At 37.5% G+C, this 12700-nt stretch overlaps 1 long non-coding RNA gene across 1 annotated transcript; it reads right to left on the bottom strand.

Annotated features, from left to right (window-relative positions):
* Positions 1 to 1928: 1928 nt before the first annotated feature.
* Positions 1929 to 9848, bottom strand: LOC140851096 (uncharacterized). Its single transcript, XR_012133902.1, has 2 exons — positions 9394 to 9848; positions 1929 to 2308 (listed from the first exon to the last, which is right to left on the bottom strand). It is a non-coding gene; the product is annotated as an uncharacterized lncRNA (long non-coding RNA).
* Between the last annotated feature and the right edge of the window lie 2852 nt (positions 9849 to 12700).

The following is a 12700-nucleotide window of genomic DNA, read 5'->3' as shown; positions in this document are numbered from 1 at the left end:
AAATTATTGCCGTCGAAAAATACCATCGTTAATAGATATATTAGCAAAAAATATCATCGCTAATGATCATCGCTAATACGTTAATTTTTTATAATGCTAGTCCCTTCACCACCAAAGCCGCCACCCTCCGCTACCAGCACCGAAACCACCCCCCCTCCCCAAATTGGTCCAGAGAAGATAAGTATGGCATGAATATTAGAGAATAGGATATTCTCTACTAAAGTTTATGCACAAGATTTAAACTATGATCAGAACATGGTTGATGGATCATAATCAAGAAACTAGCCTGACCTTAAAGCAGGTAATTTACAAGATAGGTTTAGCTGCCGTAATAGTAGTCATCAATAAAGAAAAGTAACAGAATGATACTCCTTTGAAAATGACAGCGAAGATCCATATATCAGTATCTAAAAAACCAAAGGAGAAGAAGAAATAGGTTCAGTGTTAGGAAAAGAAAGGTTAAGAATCTCACTGTTGTGCTACTAGAGCAACTGTGCAAGCAAGCATTTATTGTGATATTACTTCTAGCGCCTGAAGAAACTCGACAATAAAAATGAGTAGCAGATATCAGCAAGACAATGATCCTACGGATGAAAGAGGTTGATACAGATACGTAATATTTAGCAACATTGGAACCAACCAATGATCTCTTTCTACATCCTGCCCAATAGACTGATAATGAATAGAAGGTTGCATATTAGTCAAGATGATATAACAATATTGATAAGCATGTTAACAGACAAATAAATCATAGAGAAACTAGGGATGTGAACGGTAAAGCAAATAGAAAAATGAGATCCACAGGAAAAGATACAAAATGAATAGTTGTCAGTAAAATGAATCATAAAGTACTAAAAAAAATTAAGTAGACAAGTGCCATCAAGGGTCATATAATAGGTAGCACTCGGTCAAATATGCTATTGATCAGTTGGGTGCAAAAAAGTGAAAATCTTGAACTGAAGGGGATTCTAGTACTGTTATTGCTCAGCTGCGGGGAGAGACCAACACGAATCGACACCCTTACCTTCATACGATCCTCTGCCTATTTAATTATTTGGAGTCACTGTATGCTTCTGCATTTGTACTAGCAAGCAAACCCACTGGTGGGTCATTTTGCTGGGATCACCTGTTCTCTTGGATACAACCAGAGTTGGGCTGCAGATCTTTCCCAGTTTGTGACCCTCTACACTCAGGCGGCTGCAGGGGTTGTGCATTTAGATTGCTAAGATTGATGGTGGGATCCCTTTCTCCGACCAAAAAAAAAAAAGAGTGAGGGGGGGGTCGTACAGGGAATCATGGAAGTGGAACGATGCATGTGATCATAAGGGAAACTAAAATGAGTCGCAAAGGTGTTGAACCTATGAATCACTTGAATGAGAAATAGAGGAAGTAGGTGGTGTAGAGCATGAGAATAATGCCTATCACCCTTTGCTTGAGATGTACTTGCCAGCTGGTAAATGAATAGATGAGGTACCGCATCATGCAAAAAAATGTGGCCACAGACGTAGCACGCACAGGCAGGCAAAAGCATGTAAAAAGCGTCTACCATGTGGGACTGGGTATCTGAAAGTATGAAGCCAAAAATATGCCTAAGCCACTGAGAAGTATCCAATGGATTAAGGATCATAGGTGGAGCTTTGCGTCAGAGTTACCAGATGTGGGGTTCGCAGAGTACAGAGGATGAAATGAGGGACCAGAGTGTTAGGCCCTCGAAGGATTAGGGGGTTTTATGGTGGAGGGTTTAGGAGGTACGCTGATGGGGACTTGATTATGTGGAGTGGGGCCCATGCTGAATGGGTCACCAGTACCTGTATGATTGGCAGATGAGCTGGAACTTTGGCCTGAGGCAATCACAGTGAGGGGAAGCCTCATACAATTGTCGGAAGAATGCGTACTGATGAGTGGAGTGGGAAGGCTATAGTAGCATGTAACATTCAAGGGTTATGCTGAATAAAATGCATTTCTCTCTATTGATTGAAGACTATAGTCAGACGTCCATGCAGACAGCGAGGGGCATCAGGGTGCAGCATATACAAGTATGTCAAGTACATGAATGCAAGATTAGAATTACTCTCGCATGTCAAACCTTCTGAGGTGGCACTTGCTGGTTCATCACATAATCTGTATACAATTTTTCTCTGAAGCTTTCAGTGTCTGAGTACATTTGACATGTTAGCTTCGACCATGGAAATGAAGTCCTGCTTCACAAGTCTCATTTCCAAAATTGTCTATCTTTAGATTCTGTCTGCAAAAGACTGCCCACTGTGATCTTTACACCATCAGCCTTATGGATGGTTCTTCCATATTCCTGTGAAAAGACAATCAGAACCCTGTCTTCAATCGTTTGTTCCATCTTTTATTCCTTGAAAGAATAGTGTATGGAAAAGTTGCTGTACCTTGGATATCCCTCTATGAGGCTTAATGAAGCCTTCCATGCTGGATGGAGGGCCAATGGAATGGAACTTTCCTTACCGTCAAGTTTTGTATTGCTAGAGCTCAGTCAACAGATTGGGGAGTTCTAGAATCTTTGTGATGCTATGAGGTTCAATTATTCATTTGCAACATTCTTCACCGGAAGGTTTGGAAAATTTCATGACAGATGATGATACACTATTAAACTTTTTGCTGTTTAAAAATAACGTCATGAAATCTAGTTCTTTCACTGCAGATGGTACTAATCTTGATATTTCGCTTGATTTATATATATTGCAATGCTATGAGGTCCGATTGTTCATTTCCAACTATTTTCACTGCAGGTTTGAAAAATTCCATGATTGATGATGATATACTATTGAACTTTTTGCTGTTTAAAAATATCACCAGGAAATCTAGCACTTTCACTGCAGATGGTATTAATCCTGATATTTTGCTTGATTTATACATAAACTTGATTTATGTATGAATAAATGAAGAGCAGATTCCCCCCGAGGACATCTGATGGGAAGGTGAGGATCCAGGCATCTCAAATCTAGAGGGTCGAGTTGAACCCAGCCTGGGAACTAAATAGCCTATAGACCACAATGGGTCCATTCCAGGTGCAGACAGAGGAAGAGGGTCCTCAAAGAAATATTCAGAAGATTTTTCCAGAGCACAAAATGGCATTGGGAAGAAGGCATCTGATGACACACAAATACTTCACACATAAACGCTCCTAAAGGAGGTAGCTGTGTCTGTTGCGTGCTCGAACAAATCATCCACCAACTGAACTGTCAGAGATGTTTAGTTAATTGTTCTCTTTTCTATTTTGTGATTCCATGCAGGTGGAAAGGGTTGTTGGTGCAAGTCATCCAGATCCTCTTGAAATTGGAAAGGCAGAGAGTGCTGAAAGTAAGAAAAGTACTTATCTCATCTAACATTCACTTTCTCTATGCTATTTGTTTTCTTTGTCAAACATAGAGGGTGTTTGATGCTTTTCCAAGAGCACGACCAATCACTGATTGATGCGATTGCAAGGCTTGCTGATGCATCTGATGGTGAAAGTGGTAAATACATATAGGCCCATCTTTTTTACTCACTATTGCTTGTAATGAATCTCCAATTCCAAGATGGCCTTTAGAGCCTGTACAACTTAGAATTCTTCTCAGTTATCGATGTGTTGCCATTTTGCAGTATCCTTTCTGTGAACTGTGAGCCACATTGGGTTATTAATGTACCGTAGTTAATTATCTATTCATAGGCAGTGAAACATAGTGTTGCAGAAACCTATCTTAAAATCATGATAGTTAAAAGACATAATATATCTCAGATGTTCATGCTACGTTAGGAGCTAATAACAAGGGAATTGTTCTTAACAAGATTATATACTTGGTGTAGAATCTCATTAGTGTTTTATCGCCTAAAACCGCAAGGGAGTGTGTAAAAGCTACCTTTCTTTGGAAGCAGATTACTGCTGCATTTCACATGCTCCTTCCTTTTTTAATATCTTTCCCTTTTCTTCTTTATATATGTTACTGAGTGCAGTGACCTTCTTAGGAGAGCCCATCATCTCATGAACTGGCCATACAAGGGCCACACAAATGCTAAACTATCCGTGGCATGTTAATCCTTGAGTTTGAAGAGGCCTTGGACCTTTTCCATGAAGCAGAAGAGAGCAAGGACCTCACCTGGAAGATTGATGCAAGGGGACCGGGCGTGGAAACGCATGCATCGCACCAGGATCCAGCACAGAGCTAATCACGATAACATGGTTGACCAAGGCCAGGCTGGCTCGTATGGTGATCGCATGGCTGGGGATGGTACTACCTCAAACTCTCAGCAAGATGATGATGGTTGTAACATGTGGCTCGGCAGCTAAATTGGCAACCAACCTGAGGCTACGAAGAGCCCAGGGTGGTACTAGATGGCATGCTTCAAGAGCTGCTCTTCCTCTATAAAAATTGGCAGACCCCCTACAATAATAATATTTAGGCACCCTCCAGTATATCTCCAAGTAGGGTTATTTTTACAACTTCACTTACCTTCCAGTAAAATATGTTGGAGGGAGCCAAAATGGACTGTAAAATTATTCATTGAATAGTTTGTGACGCTGTACATTGCTTTTAAGTCGCAGATTTCGTCGGGAGGCATCATCTGGCAGATTTTCTTTTCCCATAAAATACAACTGGTAGTGCCACAATTTTTGAACGAAATTCTGAAAATGCTTACCAGGTGTTTCAAGCCAATTCAGTTTTTAACACCATGCAGTATGTAAGATATAAGACATGCAATTTTTTTTTTTAACACGATTGCTTGGGAGGCTAAAGAATGCATGGCAACAACATGCCGAAAATATGTCCCTTCACACCAGGATGAGGTTACTTCTCTACAATTTCACAGTGATACGTTACTTGCTTGTGATCTACTTTACCTCTAGAGATCGATCAAATGTGGAGATGAGATCAATCATCTGAGCATCATATGTTGGCCACTGCAATCGGAAATGTCCTACTCCGTAAGGCCTATTTGGATGTCTGAGCCCAAAATCTTATAGGATTCTTGAATTGGACGAAGACAACCAGCTAAATCAGACAAAACTAAAACTATTTTTATAACCCATGGAACCATTACAGCGGACCGGCCTGAATCTCATAGGGAAAAAAAAAAAATGATCTACTGAGGTCTTTTATCTCTATGGGATTCGGGCCGGCCCACTCCAATAGTTCTCTAGTCCTTGTAAATAAAAGTCAAATCTAGTTTGACTTAACTGATTGTTTTGGTCCAACCCATGAATCTCATGAAATTTTGGGCCTAGACATGTAAACATGCCCTTAAAGTAGATGGGTTTCAACTTGGCAAGCTGTAGATTCCAGCTTATGTTGCAACCACTATGCACTTGTGAACCCATTTTTGTGCCCACGATGAAAAGCTTAGGTTTCTTTGGACCGTAGGAATTGCTTAATGATGCCTCCTAGAAAGGATGGATGTTGTCAAGCCGAAGGGATAACCCAAACTCGCATGAGCCATGACCTCATCTATTTTATCTAGGGGGATGCAAAAAAACACTGGCCGAACCACGGATCTGATCTTTGGTTTGGCTTATATCAGTTTTATTTGAATTTGGTTTGGTTTCGATTTGAAAAAGCATAAAACTAAAAAAAAAAATCAATTTAGTTTGGGTTTTTGAATTTTTTTAAAAAACCAATTCAAACCAACCCGCTCTGACCGAACCCAAACCATGTCTATGTGTACAAATATATATATATATATATATATATATATATATATTCAAATCAACCCTCTCTCTCTCTCTCTCTCTCTCTCTCTCTCTCTCTCTCTCTATATATATATATATATATATATATATATATATAAAAGATAGAATATCAACTTGATAAATTAAACCAAACTTTTTGGTCCGGTTTCAAGCGGTTTTTATAGATGGTAAATTCAGTTTCGATATTGATTTTAGAAAAACAATTTAAGTCGGTTCAGTTTCAAATTTAGCTCTAAACTGATCCGAACCAACCCGTGCGCACCCTAAATTTGATTGACTGTTGACCTTGCAATTGGTGCTTCTGTTCGAGGGAATAGAGGGTAAAAGCACATCATACCCTAGAAAAAGAACTTGATGTTAGAAGCAGAAGCCTCTTGCTAATCACAAGTTCTACATGGCATATTCAGCTCAACTTCTGAAGTTTCACCAAAATCGAGTTGAAATTGATTGAAATTTTCAGTTTTGCAAATAAATAATTATAATATTTTATAAAATTCATCAATATATTTCACCCAATCATACTCAAGACTCCAATGATCTAATCCATATTATTTTTGTCAAAACTTTATTATTGAAATAGGTAAGATACAATCTTAATGCATGTTTTTAAGTTATAAACGATATTGCCATATATAGAAGTGAATATGATTGTAAGTGTCTAGAAATTTTGATGTTATTTTGAAAGGTGCAATGTGCAATTAATTTTATAATATTTGACTTATTAGTTTATGCATAACTGAGCGATGTTTGATATTTTACTCAATGTAATGATATATGTTGCGGTCAAGGGTCAAGGGATCGAATAGCTTGGATAATTGGGTTAACTCCGTATCCGCATATGTGAAGTATTGTCCGCTTTGGCTCATGATCATCTTTGGGCCTTAGACTTCAGTGGGCCTTGGTCATTTAGAGTCTCACGATTTTATCTTTTAAAAGACGTCTCACGTGGAAGAAAAGATTCCAATTTATATCAGCCATACTCCCTTAACTCATAACCAATGTGGAACTAAAGATGCCCTTCCCACTACCACAACATAGTCTCTTAGTCAAGGAGTATGGGCATGAAGCCTTTCCCACAGATGGCGCCAATATTGCGGTCAAAGGTCAAGAGGTCGAATGGCTTGGATGGTTGGGTTGACTTCGCGCCTGCATGCATGAGGTATTGTCCACTTTGGCTCATAATCATCTTTGAGCTTCAGTGGGCCTTAGGCTTCAGTGGACCTTAATCATTTAGAGCTTTATGGTTTTGCCCTTTAAAAGACACCTCACGTAGGAGAGAAAGTTCCAATCCATATAAGCCATACTCTTTCTTGACTAATAACCGATGTGGAACTAAAGATGCCCTTCCTACTACCACAACAGTATATTCTTGTAATATGATTAATGCATTAAGCTTCGATAAAATTTAATTTCAGCTTGAAACTACCCTAATAATGTAATTTATGACTCCATATGACTTTAATGTGAAATAACTTGTCTTGACTTATTTTTTTCTTGTTTTTTTCCCTTTTTTTTTTTGACTGAAAATCCTAAATTTGGAGTGAAACTACTGAAACCGAAACTTGATTGAAACCGAGTTTTAAAACCTTGATTTAGCTACAACTATAAAAATGGAACTTCCTCCCAAGGTGTAGTCTTGAAGATAACAATGGTAGCTTCAAATCATTCATTTCCTTAAAAAGCTACCTCTGAAGCAGAGTATCACCAGAGGAACACAATGCTTATGCCATTCAAAGGTTGTCTAAACACTAACCTTGAATGCCATTCACTATAGCAACTACAGGAAACTACAGGAATGGTGAACATTCATTCTGCATAATATGTACAAAGAGTGTGCAAGTAACAATCCCAGAAGATACCTAGATGGTTCTCCTAGATATGTAAGCATAGACAATATAAAATGAAACCTACAGGAAACTACAGGAAAGATGAACATTCATTCTGCATAATATGCACAAAGAGTGTGCAAGAAACAATCGCACAAGATAACTAGTTGTTTCTCCTAGATACGCAAGCAGAGACAATGTAAAATGAACCAGAAATCTGCTTCACAAAAATATAATCTGGTTCTAGATCAGATTGAAAAAACAAGAAAAAACAGAAGAGAAGAGTTGGGACTTTGATCAAGTGCATGAAAAAAAAGAAAAGAAGAAAAAGTTAAGTACAGAGAATCTACCATGTTTTAAAGGAAACTAGAAATTTTATACAAAAAACTTCATATATGAAATTTAAAGCAGATAAAGGTCTTTTGAAGGTGCCAACAAAAATTAACTATGTGGACATCCACTTTTCTTTTTGGCTCTATTAAATCTTAAAAATTGCAACTATTTTCATATCTATGTAGGCCGATAATCACATGGGATGCACCATGTGATTTGATATATCTAGAAAGAGAAAGAGGTAGACATAGGCCAAAAATCGGATGCAGTAACAAGAAAGGATTTGATATCTCTACAACTTCTAGGAAGTATAAACCTAAACAGAATAGAATGGAGGAAAAGGACTCATGTAGCCAACCTCAACTAGTTTGGGATTAAGGCTTAGTTGAGTTGAGTTGAGTTTACTGACTAAACTGACAAAAAGCTCTGCAATAAAAAGAAATCTAGCAAAATATAGCATCAGCAATCTTCTGCAATAAGTACTGATTTAGGTCCACACCTAAACACTTAGATAAGAAGCTCGAGGTCTTTTGCTCTTACATAGAACAGTAACAGTGAAAATTTCAGCCCAATTGTCTATAATGCATTCCAGTTTGCTTTATCTCTAGTTTTTTCCATTTCATATCCGTCTTTTATAGCATTTAGTAAAATATAATAACAGAAACTTGACAAGCACTTGTCTCCTATTTCATGGGACTAGACCCCTTATCCGAATGCATTTATGTTTAATCCATAAAACTAATTTAACAAGTTGCATGTCTTTCCATTCAAAAAAAAAAAAAAAAAAAGGGAGAGAGAGTTGCATGTCTGAGCAACCAATAGCATGACTGATATCAGAGGAATAACTTAGATGGTGCTAGCTTGCAACCTATTCGTCATTTAGACGTTGAACCCCCAAGCCTCTAAAACTGAACAAAATAAGTAAACAAAGCCATGGTACCCCCCTGATATGAAAACACTATTTGGCATAAAAAAAAAACAGTAAACAATCATCAAATGTGGAAACACAAACATAAATTACTCGATACACAAGTAAAAGAACGCTTGATCTGATACCGAACTATACAACCTAAATGAAAGCATAGCACATATTCTTTTCAGCAAAGACTTAACTTCAGTATCACAAACAGTTACATTTGGCCAATTTCTTCTATATCCATCATAAAACACAACCTCAAAATCACTGAAAATCCCATCTCATCAAGCAATCAGTCTCTCTCTCAAACCCAGAATTCCATCACACAAACCAATCAACCAAGCAATCCAAAAGGAAAAAAAAAAAAAAGTACACAAAAGAAACCACAAGCCAAAGATCACAAATCCAAGAACTAAAAAACGTGGGGCCAAAAATAAGTATCCCAATGATCCCAAGCTAACAGCCCATAAAACGCAACCGCATGAACAGTGTCTCAATATGAAATCTAGACCCAATTCATAACTCTCTAGGCATAAAATAAGGCAAGAGAAACACCTTGAAAATTTGAATCTCAAACCAACGCAAACTCTCACCAAGATTTTGAGAGAGAGAGAGAGAGAGTATACCAGGCTACCGACGGAGGAACCAACCAAGATGAACCCATTGGGGGACAGGGTCTCGAAAACCCACTTGCAGACGGCGACCACGTCCTAAATCTCGGCCGGAGGACCGGTCGGCGCCGTGCATGTAGAAGGTCACCTCCCGGTAACCCTTCTCGGAGAGACCGTGGGGGTGGCCCTGGAAAACCCCAAGCACGGTGTGGGCGCCGGAAACCTCGGAGCTTCACGCTGTCGCTCGTCTCCATTCTCCCTCAACACCCAACCGGAGATATGAGGTTCGTGGTGAAAGATGGCCGAGAGGGTGAAATTACCATAGCGTACCCGCGGGTGATCGTGGGGGGGGGGGGCGGGCGGAGGGAGGGGGGGGAGAGAGAGAGAGTTAGAGTTTGTGGAGGGCTTTAATGGGAGGCACGTAGACACCGGTGAAGGGGAAAGAGAGTGACCGGACTGCGGAGGGTATCGGAAAGATATCAAAGCTTTTAGTCGGAAGGTTAACCGGGTTCGCTAGGGAGGACCGTCTAACATCTAAGTTGTGGGCCATGGGCCTTGCCTTGGGCCGTGTAATCTTTTGTCTGAGGTGTAGTCGTTCCATGAATTGGGTCACCCTAACAGTCGTATCTTTTTGAGGTTCTCCGTTTCCACTTTTGATGGCGGGTTTTCAAAGATTACAACCTAGACAAATGTATTATGGGTGGATCCTTTTCCGTTTGTTTCAAAAAAATATAGAGAATTCATATTCTAGTGGATAAATTTCACTTTCTCTCCCAATAATTATAATTCATTCTGATCGTGATGAATTGTGCAATGGTGAATGACTGGCATCTAAAGTATAGAAAAAATTTTTGTGTACCGTAGATGGTGCAGAATATGCGCATCGTCTATGATGATTGGCTCATGTATAGAATCGAGATACGATGTGTGGAAAAAAAAAAATTTTCCAGCTCCGTAATGATGCGTGCAATTCTGCACCGTCCATGGTGCACAAAAAATTCTTTTAAAGTATATTTTGTAGTGCAGTTCGTAAAGGATGACTCAAGAAGAAGAGGGTTTTTTAGTCTTTTAGGATTGCTCACCGATGGTATTAAGTAGTTGATGCATCACAGGACAGGCAGTTTGGTAGTTTAAAAGATTTAATTAAAAATTTTTAAAAATAAAAAAAAAAATTAAGTGAGTATCACCAGGATGGAATGGTGATTTTAAAAGAAAGTCTTTTTGAACATGACTTGACACCATAGATCTATTACATAATGGAAAATGGCGCTTTTAGGTTGTTTTAGATCTTCATCGCACTATAAACCTACTATACCAACTTGCACAATTTTGATGCATTTGGTTAGCTATTAAAAAAATATTTTTTTTATTTTTTAATTTTTAAAAATTAAAATAAAAAATAATATTTGATAACATCATAAAAAATAAAAATTAAAAATTAAAATAGTTGCTTTATATACAAAATAAAAATTTTTTATTTTTTGAAACTTATTTTTTTTATTTTTTTATTTTTTTATATTTAAAATATCAAATTAAAAAGTAAAGAATTTGAAACCTTCTCCTTCGTCGAGCTCTTCACCTCTCCATCTCTTTCTTCCTTCTTTTTCGAATCTTTCTTTTTCGTCGAGCTCTTCACCTGCTATCTTCAAATATTGTCTTTTACTTTATGACAACGTAGTTACCAAACATATTTTTTACTTTTTTTTTTTATTTTTACATAATAATAAAAATTTAAAAAAATAAAAAATATTTTTTAAAAATTAAAAATTAAAAATCAAAAAATATAATCAAGCACACCCTCGAGCGTCAACTTTTACAAGTCCGTAATTGCTTTTATGCATAGATTTTTAGAAATTGTAAAGCGGAAAACTACAAATGGCACCTACCACCAAAAACTGACAGGAAAGGGAGGCTACAGTGACATGCATTCCATTCAACATTATCATGATGATACAAAAAGTCAACTACAAGTACTCTTGGGATCAAATAGGCATCAAATAAGCATCAATGGAATCTCAATTATTGGCACCTGAGGTGTCCCACCTACGCACATCAAGCCAGTAGGAGAATCCAGTTACCATTCCTCGCTACGTTCCTGCTATGGAGATCTCCATACTAATCAGGAAGACAGCTTGGGTTCCTAACACCCCTTCTTTACCTGATATGATGATTTCACAAGAAATTATTATACAATCCTCAAATAGAAAGAGTGAAATATTGTGCGCACTTTGGATATTGGTAAATTGATGTTGCTACAGTGTAGTTGTGTACCTAGGAAAAAAGTAAGTTGGTCTGCTGCTCTCTTGTGCAAGTGCGAGGGTAGAACTGGTTTCTAGGGTGGGATTAATAGCTGCAGAGATTTAGACTATTGAACTCTGACTAGAGTTTCTGACAAAGCTTTGGATACCGGACATGCCAAAGTTTGTGGCTTGGATGTCAGCCTAACTTGGGAAGTTTTCATTGCAACGTATTCATAATTTGGCAAATCTAGCAGAGAGCGCTAATGGGAACGCAGATCCTGCAACAGCACTACAGACAACAATGTCCCCGCTTCCTAGCATGTGGTTCAGCATGAGAATGTTAGGCTTTTGCCTTGAGGATTTGGGATCTGTACGCAAGTTAGATTGCTTGAGAAAATGGCATATCATCAAATGATCACGTCAGAAAAAAAGATTTTACTGATTTGTTGATTCTAAGCTATATAAAAGATATTTATTTAATATTATCCGCATATGTATCTAATCCATTTAGAGATGAAAGTAGTATAAATATTATCCATCCGGATGTGTTTTCATGTCCGAACAATTCAGATATGGATAGAAATTTGAGGATCCGATTAATATCTGTATCCGTATTTATGTCTGTCAAAAAAAAAAAGATATGGATAGACAACCATCTGATCCGTATTTGAATATTCGAATCTATATATAATCTTGTATAATTTTATATAGCACTTATTAAATTTTTTTTTTTTAAATATCAATATATAGACATATTATTAACTCGATCTATCATCTATTTAGTAAAATTTTTTATTTTGTAGTCATAAAATTTAATTATCTAAGTTATATTCGTAATTATATCGATACTTCTGATATCCAAATTGTATCCGTATCTATTTAAAATAAATATGGATATGAAATTTTACATCCGAATAATATCTGTATCTATATTTATATTCATCAAACAAAACAGATATAGATATAGATATATTGATATCCGATTCATACCAGATCCGATTTCAACGCTAAATCTATTTCAAGGGTTACGTAATAATGAAGAAGTTTAGCAGTACATGATATCTTCAGAACATGTGAAATAA

Source organism: Elaeis guineensis, chromosome 8 (assembly GCF_000442705.2).
Source record: "Elaeis guineensis isolate ETL-2024a chromosome 8, EG11, whole genome shotgun sequence".
Taxonomy (NCBI): domain Eukaryota; kingdom Viridiplantae; phylum Streptophyta; class Magnoliopsida; order Arecales; family Arecaceae; genus Elaeis; species Elaeis guineensis.
This window is presented reverse-complemented; position numbering and strand designations above follow the sequence as displayed.